The following is a 16,601-nucleotide window of genomic DNA, read 5'->3' as shown; positions in this document are numbered from 1 at the left end:
GCCCTGCGGGCAGAGGGTGCCGTCGTGGTCCCCTCAGCTTTCCTGACAAGGTGGTGAACCTGACCACCACACCCATGAGCCTCTCCTCGTGGAGGGAAACTGGTTTCTCTGCAGCCCCATCATCCCAGCGGAGCTGGGAGATGCTGGGAGTTGGGAGGAGGAGGCAGGAGTCTTCCATGTGCCCGGTGGGAGGGGCCCGGGTGTGCCCTCCAGCCCCCACTTGGCTCCTGGTCACCCCACCCTGGCGTGGTCCAGGGAAGCTGCGCTCTCGCTGCACCGACAGGGCGCCTGCAGAGGCCGGGAGTTGGCGGAGGAAAGGACTAGGGACCGGCCACAGGCCTGCGGACCCCAGACTCTGCCCTGAGATCCAGAGCTGCGTCCGCACGTCGCCCCGCCCCGCAAGGCTCTGCTCCTGGAGCACATGATGTGCGATGAGAGCTGTAGCCGGTTCTCAAGAGCCTGTTCTCAAGACCCCGTCAGCGCAGCAGCCATTCTCGAGAACGTGCCCACAAAGGCCCTTCTTTGCCACCCAAACGGCCGTCCACACAGCCCAGAGAAGGCTACAGAGGTACGGGGGTGGTCCACTCACCGGGTCCCCTCTGGGTCCTGAAATCCCTGCCCAGCTAACCCCAGACCCGCCCGGGTCTCGGCGGGCTTCCAGGAGCTGAGCGTGGATGCGGTGCTCAGCCACCAGGACCCTCCCTTCAGGGGCTGCACTGCCCACCAAAGCCGCAGTGACCGTCTCATATTCACCGCCTTGAGCTGGACTAAGGGCAGCGCACCCACCGCCCCCGGCGCTTGCTCTCCAGGCTGCCCTTCTGGGGGCACAGGGAGGGGAAGGTCTCCTTCTGGGGTCCTGCATTTCCTCTGCTTTGATGCAGCGAAGACCCTGGCCTGGGGCAGCCTCGAGATCCGTGCCCTTGGCTTTGAGGCTGAGCCTGTGACCATCGTGCATGGAGACTGACCGCCGAGCAGATGCTAACGAGCAGGAGGGGACAGAGGCTGGGGGCGGGGAGGGGGCCAAAGCACCCAGTTCCTGCTGAGCCCGACCGCGAGGGCACACTGGGGTCCCGAGCCGAACAGGTGAGTCCTGAGCCCTCCACACCTGTGGACAGAGGTCCAGCGAGTCTGGGAAATGCCGGATGACTCAGCAAGCTCACCACGGCCAGCGAGTTCTAGATCCTGAAGTCGTTTCTCCGTGTGGGCTCACGGGTCCCAGAGATCGGAGGCCCACATCAGGGCAGGATGCCAGGGCTCTGGGTGCGGTGACTTCTGCAGGGGTGGGGGCGAGGCAGGTGTCAGGGTGGAGCCGGCTCCTCTGCCAAGGTCCCCCGTCAGGATCCCACCTTCAGGAGCTACAGAGGCCCCAGAGCTGGTGGTCCACCTAGGAGCGGTGGGCACACAGTTGACAGTCCATGGACCAGGGGAGGGCTGAGGAGCTTTGCTGAGGGGTATTGTCCAGGGAAAACCAGGGGTTGTGTCTGCAGAGGGTGGGGGGGACTCCAAACACCCCAATGCCGAGCCCCCCAACAGCAAACACCCCAACTCCAAGTGGACACAGGACGCTGAGTCTCTGTCCCTGGGGTGTCCAAGGCTCTGGGAGGCTGGAGGGTACGGGATCCTGTGCGACATACAAATGTGGGCAGTGGTGACCTTTGTTCTCTTGCCTAAGGACACAGTTGAGGGCGGGGTGTGTTTCTAGATGAGGAGGCAGCCCCCCGCGGGGGGTTGATGCAATAAGTGATGGAAGAGAGATCCGGGAGACGGGGCGCGGCTGCCAGGGCAGAGACCCAAGCTGGTCCAGCAGCATCAGCATCAGGGCGGAAATCCTCCCACATCTGGGGAGGGTGCAGGGGGCCCAGGGTCTCAAAAACCCACTGTTCAGGAGCCTCTCCCCCTCCCCGTGGCCCTTTGGGCCCCCTGCCCACTGGCCCCACTCCTGGGTGTGCCGAGCCAACTGAGCAAGGAGACAGGAGACGGGGTGGGCAAGGCTAGACCCCAACCCAGAGCACGAGGGTTAGTGGAGTGGGCATGGAAGTGGTGGGGGGCACAGGCCGTGGAGGAGAGATCTCAGACCCCAGCTAGAGCAGCGGGAGCCCACACCCTGTGACAAGTCTCCCGTCACTCAGGGACAACTGTCCTTGAGAGGCCAGAGGAGCCCACCAGCCTGACTTGACCCCCTCCCCCCAGCCCACTGGCCGCCCTTAAACCTCCCCTCCTCCCTGGTGATCATGGGTGGGTCACAGCTGAGGGGTTGAACCGCCCAGCCACATACCCCGAGGCAGCCCTACTGGCGATCCCATCACTGAATAACTAGCTCTCTGAGTCATGCTCCTGAGTCAATACATCCTCCGCTGGCTTTTCACACAGAAACATTCATTTATTGTATTTTTTTAAAATAAGTCATGCGCTGAGCCAAATATGAATTGTCACCAACTTCCACCAGGCCAGTGATGTAATTCACAGACATTCAAACACCCTGAAGTGAGTAGCCCTTTAAGAAAGAGCCTAAATTGCTATTTTATTGTCCTCTGAGTCTGTTATACTTTATAATTTCACAACATTTCAGTCGCTGGGTAGTTAGGAAACGTGCGTTAGGTCTCTGGCCCCCCGTGGCTGGTCCTGCGGCCTCTGGGCAGAAGACAGGTGTCACCACACCGGTGCCAGCCCTGGGTTCCAGAACAGCATGGCCCTGGCACAGACCCGGAGCCAGGGAAAAAGACTGGCAGTCTGGTCTTGACCTCCTTGACCCTCCTTCCTCTGTCAGGATCTGGAGCATCAGACCTGCCAGTCCTCGAACTGCTCACCCAGAAGGATGCTCGGCCAGGCTCCCCGGAGGAGGGAAGGAAGCCCCGTGCAGGTAGGCCCTGGGGCCCAGTCAGTGCAGCCCCGCCCAGCACTGACGCTGGCCAGAGCTCTGGGAGGTGCAGGAAGAGGGGGCAGGCCCCCTGGCCCCCTACTTCCCTCTCTGGGTGTCACCTGGTTTGACGGCCAGGCTGGAGTGAACTGGGCGTGGTGTCCCATCCGGGGAAGGAACCTTGGGAAGAAGCCTGGCGCGCGAGGATTCAGGTCACTGGAAAGGCCAACGCTAGCGACCTGAACCAAAGGATGAGGTGGGCTGGGGCGCCTGCCACCGTGGAGCCCAGCCTGGAATATAGGCCTGGCCTAGGGGCTCGGAGGACTCGCAGGTCTCCAGCAAAGGGTCCTCGCCTGCTCTTAGCAGAGGCCTCTAGAAGAGGGGGCCAGGCACAGGCCGCAGGGAGGGGGAAGACCAGGGCCGCTTCCCCACAGAGCAGGACGGGGGCGGGGCAGCCGGGCGGAGCTGTCTCCGTGACCAGTTCCGCAGATCCGCGTCGTTCCTGCAGCAGGCAGCCCCCCAGGTAGACACCGAGCCCCCAGGCGGCGTCCCTCCCGCCCCAGGAAGGCAGATGGAGTGGTCACCTTCTCGTGTTCGGCAGGTATTTATGGTTTGTTAACGTTCTGGCGACAACCGTCTCTGATGAAGCCGCCGGCTTGTATAAATTAATGACCTCAGAGGGCTGAGCAGAGCATCTCTGTTGTGCTGGAAATACCGCAGGCCAGCAAAACGGCCGCACTGAACCCCAGCGGGAGGAACGGTCCACCGCAGTGGGGTCCGCAGGGGCTCCGGGACCCCGGGCAGCCCATGCAGAGACCCCACCGGAATCTTCGATGGAAATAGTCCTCTTGACTTGGGGGAGAAGCAGGACGGGTCTGATGCAGGAGCAGGAAGCCCAGCCCAGCAGATACTCTGCACACCCCCACGGGCCCCGCCCCGCCCCGGGCTCAGGCACCGCCCCCGCGCGGCTCCACCACGCCCCTGGCCCCGCCCAGCCCTCTAAGCGCGGAGGTTCTAGTCCCTTCCGTCTTCCCTCCTTCCAGGAAGCTAACCCTAACCCGGGGCTCTGAAGACCATGGACGCACGGGGGCCTCTATGCATCTCCCCTCGGACTCCAGTCCCTTCATCTACTGGCTTCTGTCACCCTCACCCGAAAGGCATCTCCCAGGTCACGTGTCCAGGACCCAATCCCGATGGACCCCGCCTGAGAGCAGCCCCCCCAAGACACCCTCCCCTCAGGTCAAGTGGGGCGGCCCCTTGCAAGCGCCAGGAGGGCCGAGGCGCTCCCCTGTGCCACTGCCGCTGCAGGACGAGCGGTGTTCGAGGCCCCCCAGGGCTGGTCCCCACCTTCTTCCAGCCTGTCCTGCTCCTCCCTACCCACCCCCACCCCCGGCTCCGCCCTAGGCTGGACCCCTGGTCGGCCCCTCCCCTCACGTTTGTCCTGCTCTTCTCTCTCCCCATAAAGCCCTATTCTATCCAACAAGCTCCTGTTCATCCTTCAGGGCCCTGCCGTAAGGTCCCATTCTCTGCAAAGAGGCCCCTGACCCTGGATGAGCCCCCAGGGCGCCCATGTCAGCTTGTCAGATGAGCCCCTCTGTCAGCTCCATTCACGCCTGGGGGCTGAGAGCAGACAGAGACCCAGTGCGACAAGTCCCCGGGCCCCTCAGGCCTCAGCTCAGAGCTTGAGGCAGGGTGTGCATGAGCCAAGAGGACCAGAAGGAGCTAGAACCCAGGGACCCGGGGTGAAGGGGGCGGGCTGTACGGACTGCACCCAGTCACCGAGCCTTTGGTCAGAAGGCAAGGAAGATGCCCACCGCCCTCCCACAGGGCCCAGGGCGCCCGAGGGCAGAAGGGTGGGGGGTAGGAGGGCGCATCCTCACCCTTCCAGGGTAATTATTACCCTGGGATCTTGAACCGCACGTCTTTCTTAGGTTTCCAAATAAATTACTGCATTATGACACTTTAAGTTGACAAGTAAATCTTATTATAAGATGTAACGACACCATAAAAGACATCTTTCTCATCCCTCTAGTCCTCATCCCGCTGACACTTCATTACAGCTCCCGCGACGCGGAGAGCTAACACATTAATTTGGCAAATCAATGGAAATCTTTCACGAGCACAGTTTCCCAGCTCTGGCCCGGCAGCCCCGGGGAGCACGCAGGGCAGGGACCCTCAGCCTGGGGTGGGGGTCCAACTCAGGGGGCCAGGGACTTGGCTTCTCCAGTAGCTGGGACCCTCTGCGTGAAAACCCACAGGTGGGGAGGAGAGCCCGCCCACTCCCAGGCCCAGGCCACATCCCCCTGGTCACTCCCACCCACCACCCCAGGCGCCTGCCACCACCACTAATGCTGGGAGTAAGTCACCGGCCCCCTCCCCCACCATCCTCAGTTTCTGTCTGTAACAGGGGCAGAGGGGTTGGCATAAGGGAGCCAAACTACCACTCCCCTGCCTGCCCTGGGGCCACGGAAACATGAGCCAGAGGACGCTGGCCTGCTGGTCCCAAGGACCCTGCCTGGATAAACAGAAGTGACCAGGGAGGCCCAGACAGGCGTGGCCAGGACACTCTGCCAGGACCCCAGAGGGTGAGGCTCAGGGACACTGGGGAGCCCGTCCCTCCCCAGCTCCTAGGACTCGCCCCACCTCCCCGCTTCCTCTGCTTCCCAGGTCCCTACTGGCCTCCACCACCTTCATCGTGGAAAAGCACGTGTGGACCCAGAAATGTCAAGCCCAGAACACATGGGAGCCCTTCTCATCCGCCGCCGGACACACCCATCCTGGGCCAACAGGGCAGCCCTCCTCTCGCTGCCCCCCATCCTCTGAAACCGGGAATGGACGTGGTTCCTGCATCTTCAAACCTGCCTCTAATTTGGAAGTTTTGCTGTTTAGAACATCTCAAACGGAAGTTGTGGTTTTTGAGGCTGATCATTTTCCCCTTATTCCCCCCCGAGCATTAGCAAAATGCCAGACATTTCTAAGCAAATTCTTTGGAATAAAAGCAGGAAATGGTCTTCAGAATTGCGAGGAGAGAACAGGGAATGAGGCCAGAGATGGGCAGGTGTGCCCGCCACGCCACGTCACACCCACTGCCACGCCACCCCCACCACACTGGGCCCCACCGCCACGCCCACCACACCATGCCCGTCACCGTGCCACGCCCACCGCCACGCCCACCTCCGTGCCACGCCCCCGCTGCCTCCTTGCACAGCCCCTAGATGAAGCTCACGTCCCCTTGAAGTGACCGGAGCACGCCTGGGCACCATCCTGGCTCCCTGTGGCCGGGAGCATGGGACCCCGGGAGAGTTGCAGGAAGCCCTGACGGCTGGGGCTTGGGGCCGGGTCGGGGGCCTCCTGTGGTGGCGGAAGGCTCCGCTCCTGCCGCTTCTTCCAGCTGACACCGGGGCTCCGTCCTAGGAGGCCGTCTGGGCCTGGGGCCGCTCCTTGCCAGGAGGAGGGCACAGAGGTGGCGGGTCCTCCGCTATCACCTGAGGCCAGTGTGGGGGCCAGTGCCAGGTGGGACGTCTGGAGGGGGAAGAGGGGTCCCCAGGGATGGGGATGGAGGTGTGCACAGAGGCCTTGACAGTAGATCTTAAAGACAGAAGGATTTCTCATCCAGAGAAGGACCTTCTGCCCAGAGGGAGGGTCCCAGCGAAGGCAGAAGATGCCAGGCCAAGCTGGGGCCAGGAGAGGAGCTTCAGGCGGGCTCCCCGTGCAGGGAGAGCATGCGGGTCACCAGCCCTGAGACCCAGGAGGCGTTGTTCTGAAGGAAGCAGAGCAACCACAGTCAAGGGGCCCAGAAAGCCTTGGCCCAGGGCCCCAGGGTCCTCACAGAAGCCGGGCCTCCTACCCCGGAGCTCGGGGTGCTGCCCTCTGTGGTCAGCCCTGTGGGCACGTGCCTGGCAGGGACTCAGGCTCCCCCAGCCCTGTCCACGGCTGTCCCCCTCCACCCCCCGCTTCTGCCTACTGCTTCTCTGCAGAGCTCACAGGGTCATCTTTGGGCTCACAAAATTAAATATCTGAAAGATGTTAAGAACTTATCTTGGTTTCTATGGCAACAGGAGAATAATTCACATTTCCCAGGCAAACTGAAGGAGAACAGATTTTTCTTTGCATTGTGGGTGGCCAATTATTTTTAATAGCCGGGTCAGGGCGGCTGTCCCTGGGTCCCTATCCCCATTAGCATCCCCAGACAGCGGCACAGGCCGGGTGAGGACAGTGGCCCAAGAAAGGTAATCAAGACACTCCAGCCTGCGGAGCGGGGCAGGGACCAGCTTCCCACCCCTTGTCACCCGGGAGACCAAGGCCAGGCTGTGGCCATCTCTGCCTTGCAGCCTTGGCCCCACAGGGATGGCCAAGGAGGGTTACTGCTGGGAGGAGTGGGCTTGCGGGGCGGGGGGGTCTCCCGGGGCTCAGGCGTCTCCATCCTTACTCACTGAGCTAGGACAGCCTTTCTGTGCTCTGACCCTCAGGTGCCAGCCCGCAGAGTGGACTCCTAGTCCCTGCCAGTGGGGCCGCGGTGTGGCTGGCTGGGGTCCAGGCCCAGGGCCCGCAGGCTGTGTCGCTTTTGTTGTTTAGTCGCTAGGTTGTGTCTGACCCTTTGCGACCCCATGGACTGCAGCACATCCACCTTCCCCGTCCTTCCCCGCCTCCCGGAGCTCGCTCAGACTCACGTGCATCGGGTCGGTGATGCCGTCCAGCCATCTCATCCTCTGTCTCCCCTTCTCCCGCCTTCAGTCTTTCCCAGCATCAGGGTCCTTTCAAATGAGTCAGTTCTTCGCATCAGGTGGCCAAAGGATTGGCGGTTCAGCTTCAGCATCAGTGCTTCCAAAGAATATTCAGGGTTGGTTTCCTTTAGGACGGACTGGTTTCATCTCCTTGCAGTCCAAGAGTCTTCTTCAGCCCCACAGTTCAAAAGCACAGGTTACAGGGCCCTGGCAAGTCCCATGGCCTCTCCAGAGGCCCCAAACGTTGTCATTCATCCACTCCTGAAATATCAAAGGCCAACCAGGGGCCTGGTGGGGACCGCCCAGCGCTCCTGAACGAGTGATCGTGGAGGAGGTGTAGCCGAGGTTCTGGAGGAACAACGCAGTGGGTGGGGAGAGGGGGGCGACCGGGCCCAGGCCCTGGCTCTCTTGACCATAGGAACCACAACCCCAGCCACCCTCCACGGTGCTGCCCCCAGCTAGCGTCCGCCCCGTATCAGAGACAGACAGGCGCGCCCGCAGGCCTGGGCGCTGCTGGGGCGGCCACTGTCCTCCCCACTGACTTGCTGCATCCACCCCCTCCATGCCTTGGAGCCAGGAGGCCCGCCCCCACCTCCCCGGTCTTTTTGGTTCTGTGCGTCTGGTGCGTCTCAGCTTCAAGTCCCCGTCCGTTGCTGATGTTTTGCCGTCAGTCTGAGCTGGTCTCCCCTGGAAACCTCTCTCCTCCCCCTCCCTCCATCCTGTCTTTCCGGGCTCCTGATTTCTGAGCAGGCGGAGGTCTGCAGAGCCATTCCCCCACCTCCATCCAAGAGGAGGCAGTGAGCCCCTCTCCCTTTCTGTTTATTTTTAAGATAAATCTACCCCCAGTTTGGGTCACTGAACACTAAGGCCCTGATCACAGGCTGTAATTAACCCGGACACTCTGAGGTCCACATTTTCTTCCATGACACCCGAATCTGCTTCAAAACCACATGAACATGGGGCAGCCCAGTGCTAACGAGTTCCAGATAAAAGCACCAAGGCACGTGGAGGGGCCTAGGGCCCTGTGAACTCTCAGCCTGCAGTCTGAATGGAAAAAAATAACCAAAACGTTAAAAGCAGCACACACGCCGGTCTGTGGCTGCTTCCTGGCCTGGCTCCCCCAGCCCATCCCTGCTGGGTGTGGGCCATGGGTCAGGTTGTAGCCAGCAGCGGCTCCCGGAGGCCCAGGCCCCACTATCAGGAGACCCCAGGACTACTCCTCCATTAAAGCCCCACTGGGGGCCTTTTCAGGTCCTCGGAGATACAGAGCCCCTGCCCAGGCCTTGGAAGCAAAAAGCCAGCCCCCCACCTGTGAAAGCGTGGGCTAACCTGGCACTGTCCGAGGCCGGCCAGGTGCAGCCAAGGCTTCCAGCTCCCGCCCAGGCTGCGTCTGGAGCCCCCACCTCAGGTGTTATTTTGCTAAACTCTGATCACTGGGGTTTAGTAGAACAGGCTGTAAAACCACCTGGCGCACTGCCTTTGGAAAGGGAGCTGAGTGGTTGATCGCCTGTTCAAGGTATTCAGTGAGTATTGTCCTACTCGGTTTTCATTTCCTTCCTGAGTTAATTTTTGTAATTTGTATTTTTTATTAAAACTCTCCGTTTCATCCAGGTTTTCAAATTCATAGGTACAAGGCTGCTTATAGGATGCACTTACTTTTTAATGTCTATATTTATTTGCTTCCTGCTGGCTGCACTGGGTGTTCGCTGCTGTGCCCCAGCTTCCATTGGGTGTGGCGAGCAGGGCCCTAATCTCTAGCCGCAGTGCTGGGCTTCCTCATTGCAAGCGCGGGCTCAGGACTGGTGGTGCGTGGGCTTAGCGGCCCCTCGGCACGTGGGAGGGTCTTCCCGGACCAGAGACTGGTGTGTCCCCTGCACTGGCAGGAGGACTTTTAACCCCTGGACCACCAGGGAAATCCCGGTTGTTTTTTTTAAATTAATAGATTGGAGGTTTTAGAGAGGTTTTTGAGTCACAGAAAAATTCAGAGGGAAGTACAGAGATTCCCCATGAACCCCCTCCTCCCACACGTGTAGGGCCCCCCTTCCCCCAGCCATCAGCATCTCCACCAGGCGTACATTTGTTACCTACATGGACGTGTCACCATCACCCAAGCCCACCACTGACACTAGCGGTCGCACTTCGTGCTGGACATTCTGTGGGTTTGGACAAATATCTAGTGAGTGTATTCACCAATATGGTATACAGAGTGATTTCACTGCCCTAAAACTCCCCTATGCTCTGTTCATCCCATCCTTCCTGCCCCCCACCCCGCCCCCCCACCCGATCCCTGACATCCACTGGTCTTCTTCCTGTCTCCAGTTTTGCCTTTTCCAGAATGTCATAGAGTTGGAACCACACAGTATGCATCCTGGCTTCTTCCATTTATTAATGAATTTGAAGCTCCTGCATATCTTTCCATGGCTCAGAAGCTTGTTTCTTTTTAGCACTGAATGATATTCCGCTGTCCGGATGGACCACTGTTTACCCACACACCTACTGAAGGGCATCTAGATTGCTTCTAAGTTTGGGCTGTTATGAATCCACAGTGGTCTGCAGGGTTTTGCGTGGGCATAAGTTTTCAACTCCTTTGGGTAAATACTAAGGAGCGTAACTGCTTCATCATATGATTAAGAGTGTGTTTAGTTTTCTAGGAAAACAGCAAACTGTCTTCCAAAGTGGTTGCACCACACGTTCATAACGGAATATTACTCAGCCGTGAAAACGAATGAAGTGATGCAGCAACGCGGCTGGACCTGGAGGCTGCTGCACTAAGTGAAGTTAGAGAAGGACAAGTACCGTATGATGCCGCCTCTGTGTGGGATCTAAAATGTGATGCAAATGAACTTGCCTATGAAACAGAAACAGGCTCACAGACACGGAGCACAGGCTTGCGGTTGCCAAGAGGCGAGTGGAGGAGGGAAGGATGGGGAGCTTAGGATCAGCAGATGCAAACTATTATACAGAAGATGGATAAACGAGGTCCTGCTGCGCAGCACAGGGAACTCTATTCAGTGTCTTGTGATCCCTAATGGAAAAGGATGTTAAAAAGAATGAATACGTATAACTGAATCACTTTGTTTTACAGCAGAAATTAACACAACACTGTAACTCAAGCGTACTTCACTAAAATAGATTTTTTAAAACACTTAAAAGTGGAGTGTACCATTCTGCAATCCCACCAGCAGCGACGAGAGCTGTGTTGCTCCACACCCACCCCAGCATTTGCTGTTGTCAAGTCTTCAGATTTCGGTCATTCTAACAGGTGTGTAGTGATGTCTTGCTGCTGCTTCAGTCTGTATTTCCCCGATGACACAGGATGTGGGGCTTTCACGTGCTTATTCCCTGTCTGTGTATCTTCTTTGGTGAGCTATCTGTTCGGGTCTTTTGCCCATTTTTTAATCAGGTTGCTTGCTTTCTTATTGTTGCCCTTTGGGAGTTCTTTCTGTATCTTGGATAACAGTCATGCATCAGATTTGTCGTTTGCAAATATTTCCTCCCAGTCAGTGGCGTGTCTTTGCATTCTCTGTTGTCTTATTTTAAAGCACCTATAGTTTGCCTCCTTTTTTTTCTTAATATGGTTGAATTTTATCCCTTAGAAATTTGTCTAGTTTTCATTCAACAAATATTTATTCAACCCCTAGTATGTATGGCTCACACAGTAAAGAATCCATCTGCAATGTGGGAGAGACCTGGGTTCGATCTGGGTTTCCCTGGGTTGGGAAAACCCCCTAGAGGAGGGCATGGCAACCCACTCCAGCATTCTTGCCTGCAGAATCCCATGGACAGAGGAGTCTGGTGGGCTGTAGTCCATGGGGTCGCAAACACTGAGGGACTGAGGTTCAGAAATTCACCTTTCCACAGCATAAGCAGACAGATTAACACGTCTCTTACAGAAACTGTGGACCTAGGGAAGAAAAAGGCTTGAAAAGAGAAATTTAAATGGAAACGAAGGTGTGATGTAATAGGAAGACTTTTGCTGTCCACAAAGGATTGTGCATTTATTTCCAGCACATGAAAACCATTTACAAGTACTTGGCCTGCTATAAGGAACTTTCAATAAACCCAAAGCCTCAGTAGAATACAGACCAATACATTCTGTCCGTGATGCAGTGATATTAGAAATCGGAACCAAAGAGAACCAAGCCCACTATACATATAAATAATCATAAAAATGGAATCAGACTGGAAGTTTCAAGATGATAGTAGTGGTGTTGGTCACCCAGTCGTGTCCCACTCTTCAGGACCCCGTGGACTGCAGCCCGCCAGGCTCCTCTGTCCACGGGATTCCCCAGGCAAGAATCCTGGAGTGGGCTGCCAGTCCCTTCTCCAGGGGATCTTCCCTAACCAGGGATCAAACCCGGGTCTCCCACATTGCAGGCAGATCCTTTACCATCTGAGGCGTCAGGGAAGCCCTTCAAGATGATAGTGAAAGAACAAAATATCAAAATGTGCGGGGAGCAGATAAAACAGTAAGTAGAGGAGACTTTACAGCCGTGAATGTCTTACTGAAAGAAATATTTAAAAGAATGTAGCTCAACATTCAACTTAAGCTGAAAAAAGAGAGCAAAGTTGCAAAAATAAAAACCCATAGGGGTTAAAATAATAAAGAGAAGCAGAAGTTATTGGAGTAGAAAAGAAACAAGTGACAGAAGTGACTGATGAAACCAGTTGATTTTTAGAATAGACTAACGTAAGCTGATAGCATCCCCGACTCAACGGACGATGAGTTTGAGCCAAGTCCAGGAGACAGTGGAGGCAGCGGAGCCTGGGGGGCCGCAGTCTGCTCGCGCTGAGGACAGGTGAACTTCCGCTTCCCACTGGGGTCCCCTGCCCCGCCAGCGTGGGCCCACGGCTCTCTGAGGGCGTGCCCTCCTCACAGGCCACGCCCTTCGTCCTGTGAGCACGCCTCTCAGGTCTTTCTGGGGAACACAGGTGTCCGCAGCCATGCTTCTTCTGGTTTACCATTTCCCTCCCATTTATTGTTTCCGTCCCCATTTCAGATTTTATGTCATTTGTCTTAGATGTATCTCACGTCAACAGCATGTTGTTGGATCTTACAGGGTTTTTTAGGAAGTGTGACGTGAATCCCTTTGCATAGGTGCGTGTAAGCCATGTCTTTGTCACGATCACTTGCACACCTGAACATCCCTGGGCCGTGTTCCCATTTCCTGACTCGCCCGATTTCCCCGCCGCCGTTCCCCAGCTCCCTTCCTGTCTCCTCTGACTCGATCGGTTCAATTCCCCAGCTTTCCTCTTCCTCCTCTGGAAGTTATACTCTGTCTATTCTTTTAAAAGTTACCCTTAACTTCTAAAACCATTTCTTAAACTTGCATTTTCCAAGACGTTCTCGAGTAAATCAGGTGAGTGGGTCTCCACCAGGGCGGGAGGGCAGCGGTCACTTTGCCGACCTGCCCGTTCGGCAAGAACAGAATTCCACTCCTCGAACCTCCTGTGGAAAAAGGTTCAGGAACAAAGACTCGTCACAGCATCATTTGCAAATGGAAGAAAAAGAAGGAAGCAACTTGGTGTACAGGCAGGAAATAAACAAATTATGTTAATCCATGCAACAGGATATTATGCAGTCATTAAAATCATGTTTTGAATAATTTTAATGATATGAGAAAATGCTTATGATATTAGCGTAACAAGGTGTATTAAGCAGGTCTCCGTTTTGGCTGCGGCGGGAAGGAAGCAGGTTAGGCCACATGAAGGGCGTTAGGAGAGAACTCTGAGCTGGTGAACTCTGAGCTGGTGTTTGGACCAGGCTAATGGAGATAAATGAGCCCCCTGAGAAGGCTAAGGCTGCCCACACCCAGAGTTGTCAGTCAGGATGTGGAATGAGGACCCTCACAACACACCAGCAGAAACTGGAATACATTTGGCAAACGGTTTGCCATCATCTGCTAAAGGGGAAGATATGCACCCTACGTGGCCGTGGAATTCTTCCTCTAGGCGGACAGACACCCAGCAGAACCGGGCAGGTGTCCGCCCACGGACGTGCACGCAAATGTTCAGGGCAGCAGTATTTACAAACAGCCCCGAAAGGGAAACAGCCCAAGTGTCCGTCCGCGGTGGAGTGGAGAGGTCGTCACCCTCGCACGTAAGGGAGAGGACGGAGACAGGGAGGAAAGAACCGCAGCCACCCAGCCGCAGGGACCGCTCCCAGACGGGGAAGGTGTTTGCACAAGAGTCTCTCCCCGGTCCCTCTGGAGAACAGTTTAGTGGCAAGAAAACCACAGCATGGGGTCTGGAGTCAGGGTGGCGTCCAGCCTGGGGCGGGGGCACCCGGGAGGCCTGGGGTGCTGGCCACGCGCTGCTCCCTGACAGAGTGGTGGCTCCGGCATCAGCACTGTGACAACTCACCGTCCCCAGATGTGTGCTGTCTGCTGGTGGTGCCAGTGATGTGTTGGTCAGAAAGTTCATTGGGGTTTTTCTGTCACATACGGGAAACCCGAACAGACTTGGGCCAACCCAGCAGCATACGTCTGTGTATTCCCAGGTGGCCCCAGCGGGAAAGAACCCAGCTGCCAGTGCAGGAGATGCAAGAGACGCCAGTTCAGTCCATGCGTTGGGAAGATCCCCTGGAGAAGGAACTGGCAACCCTCTCCAGTGTTCTTGCTGGAGAATCCGCTGGACAGAGGAGCCTGGCGGGCTACAGTCCACGGGGTCGCGAAGAGTCAGATACAGCTGAGCATATACACACACACACACACATCATAGTTTCAAAGTAAAAACAATAGAAATAATTGCCAAATATCCAGGGAAAAGCAGGAAGACTATAGAGTGGACGGCTGGTTTCCTGTTGCCACTGACAACTCACCACACCCTTAGCCGGGGTCATGCGGCTGTCAGATGGTCTGTGACTTCGTCTTCACGTCTCTAAGCTATGAATGAGTGATTCGAGCATCTTGTCGGGCGCTTGTTTCTCTTCTGTTTGTGAACGGCCTACGTTATGTCCTGTGCCCGCTTTTATTTTCCAGAGTTATCATTTCCAGTTACTTCCAAGCACTTGGCGCCTCTGGTGGCATTCCAGCCCGTCTCACCTAGGTCGCAGGTGCGTCTGCCGGGCTCACTACCATCTCTCTCTGTGCTTCGAGGTGTCTGAGCTCTTCTGTCCTTGCGGTGTGTTTTCGTGCCGCATACTATATACAGATGTTTATCACCGGTCCTTATTGTTTTGACCACTGGTACCATGCTCAGAGAGCCTCCCACCATTCTGGGTTATAAAAATATCCGCCTATTGCTATTTTGAGTGTCGAGGGGGATTTTTTTTTTAGATTTGGATCTATTCATCTGGAATTTACTTTGATATACAGGTTTTTTACTTTTTTTTTTACTAAATGAGCAGTTAGCCTCAGTTTGTCAGTGAAACAGGTTCGGGGGTTAGATGCTTCGAGCAGAGCCGCATGGTCACAGAGCGGCTGCGGGCACTCCCTCGGCGTCCTTGTGGAGATCGTCTCCGCGCCAGGGACGGGGCTGGGGTGAGGCGACAGGACTCCTGAAGCGGAGAGGGGCAGACCCCCTGGGTCCAGGGGAGCACTGGAAAGGGGGCACGAGAGAACCAGAGGGGGCGGGAGCGGGGAGAGCCAGCTGGGCTGGGCCGGACCCGGGAGGCAGCCCAGGGAGGGCCCAGCTGCCTGGCGCTTTGAGCAAGCTTCACACACCAGCCCTGAGAGCTGACGCACTGGGCTGTGGGCTGGCAGTCACCTGCAACTCAGGGCGGATGGGCCTGGAGGCCCAGGCTTGCAGCGGCTTAGCCAGGGCGCCTCTTCCCACGGAGATGCCCCCATGTGGCCAGTGGAAGCAGTCCACTCAAACACCAGGGGATTCTATTTCAGACACACGGGGAGCACCAGCAAAGAGCCCCTCCCCGCTGCGAGTCCCTTCAGAAGCACAAGTCGCCCCCACGCCCGGGACCCGCCCTCCCTGGCGCCTGGCCCACCAGCCCTTCCCTCTCGGCTCGGGGGCCCACTGGCAGGGTGAGGGTGAGTGAGACACAGTGGGCCGGCTGCTGCCCAAGTCAGGGGTCTGTCCCGGATGGCTGGGATTTCAGCTGCCCATGGGGGCTCAGGGACCCCACGTGGGCCCGAGGAGCCAACCGCTAGGCCACAAACACCATCAATGACACAAAGGACAGTTGTCACCAAGGCTGAGCCGGGACCTGAGCCTGATGCCCCCCACCTCCCGCGTGTGGCGGGGGACAGTGGGTCTCCACCCTGCAGCCCTGAGCCCGCACTTCAGCCTGCAGGGGTCCGCCCGGCTCGGCCAGGCTCACACAGGGTGGAGCATACACAGCAGCCCCCGCCAGGGGCCTGCAGCTCGCCCCTGGGGATGGACCCTTATCCCAGGGTGACGGCAGACAGCAAAGTGCTGCCCTGCAGGGTCCCCGGCGGCGGGGGAGAAGGCAGACACGGGGGCCTCGAGGACGGGGCACAAGGGCAGCCCTGAGAAGCCGGGGTTCACGGGCCTTGTTTAACCGACATGGGCGAACGGGCAGCCAGGACACCCGGGGCCAGGGGCAGGACGTGTGGGCGTGTCCCGGGAGCAGGAGCGGCGGGCCCAGGACCCCAGTGTCTGCCCCAAGCAGACACCGGTAGGACCACGGCCAGACGGGGAGGTCCCTTCTGCCCCGGGACTGACAGCAGCTCAGCTAAGAGTTGGCCGGACCCCAACACCCAAACCGAGCAGCCTGGGCTTGGCGTCCAACTCAGGTCTGAGTCCTGTTGGTCTGCACCTTCAGGTCCCTGCAAGGCTCTGGTGGGCATCAGCAAGATGAGGGTGCTGTGCCCAACGCCAGGCCGGGCACACCGCAGCCGGCCCGAACGGAAGGCCCGGGACCCCACGGAAGGCCCGGGACCCCGCGGCCCGAACAGAAGGCCCAGGACCCAGTGGCCTGAACGGAAGACCCAGCAGCTGCTGCAGGGCTGGGCTCCTAACCGGCCTCAGAGCAAACAGCCGAGGGCCCGGCGCCTGGCAGGGACCCCCACCTCCAGGAGAGCCGGTGAATCAGAGGCCGAGGC

The 16,601-nt window shown here is 57.7% G+C and overlaps 1 long non-coding RNA gene across 1 annotated transcript; it reads left to right on the top strand.

The window, feature by feature from the left end:
* Window positions 1-3,332: 3,332 nt before the first annotated feature.
* LOC138438357 (uncharacterized) lies at window positions 3,333-5,875 on the top strand. The gene is made up of 2 exons (XR_011256299.1): window positions 3,333-3,458; window positions 5,525-5,875. It is a non-coding gene; the product is annotated as an uncharacterized lncRNA (long non-coding RNA).
* The last annotated feature ends 10,726 nt before the right edge of the window (window positions 5,876-16,601 follow it).

The sequence above is a fragment of the Ovis canadensis genome, chromosome 3 (assembly GCF_042477335.2).
Source record: "Ovis canadensis isolate MfBH-ARS-UI-01 breed Bighorn chromosome 3, ARS-UI_OviCan_v2, whole genome shotgun sequence".
Classification (NCBI taxonomy): Eukaryota; Metazoa; Chordata; class Mammalia; order Artiodactyla; family Bovidae; genus Ovis; species Ovis canadensis.
Note: the sequence above shows the minus strand (reverse complement) of the source record. Positions and strands in the feature narration are given on the sequence as shown.